This window comes from Fulmarus glacialis, unplaced genomic scaffold (assembly GCF_000690835.1).
Source record: "Fulmarus glacialis isolate BGI_N327 unplaced genomic scaffold, ASM69083v1 scaffold14435, whole genome shotgun sequence".
Lineage (NCBI taxonomy): Eukaryota > Metazoa > Chordata > Aves > Procellariiformes > Procellariidae > Fulmarus > Fulmarus glacialis.
The window spans coordinates 54,367-54,728 of NW_009211294.1; positions in this window are offsets into that span (position 1 = coordinate 54,367).

Consider the following 362-nt stretch of genomic DNA (forward strand, 5'->3'; position numbering starts at 1 on the left):
AAGCGTGGGGGGTAAGACGTATGGGGGTAAAACAACAAAGCCGTAAAAGGGATTTTCAACCTGGCTGTCACAAAACTTTGCTAAAAGGGGCCAAATGCACCTAACGAAGTCCCATCGAAAGTTGCTTGGGAAGGATTTTGCCAACCAGGGGAGCACCGCGCTCCCTTCCTACGCCCCTCGCGAGGCAGACCCCTCACGGCAGAGCCGTGCCTCAGCGGCGGGCCCAGACGATAGGAGAGCTTTTCTGACTGAAACACGAGGGATCGGGGCGACAGGCCCTGACAGGATCTCACCTTCGCCAAATGGCGGCCCCCTCTGTGAGGCGCTTGCGGCCCGCCGCGGCCCACCGCCTCCTGACGGCC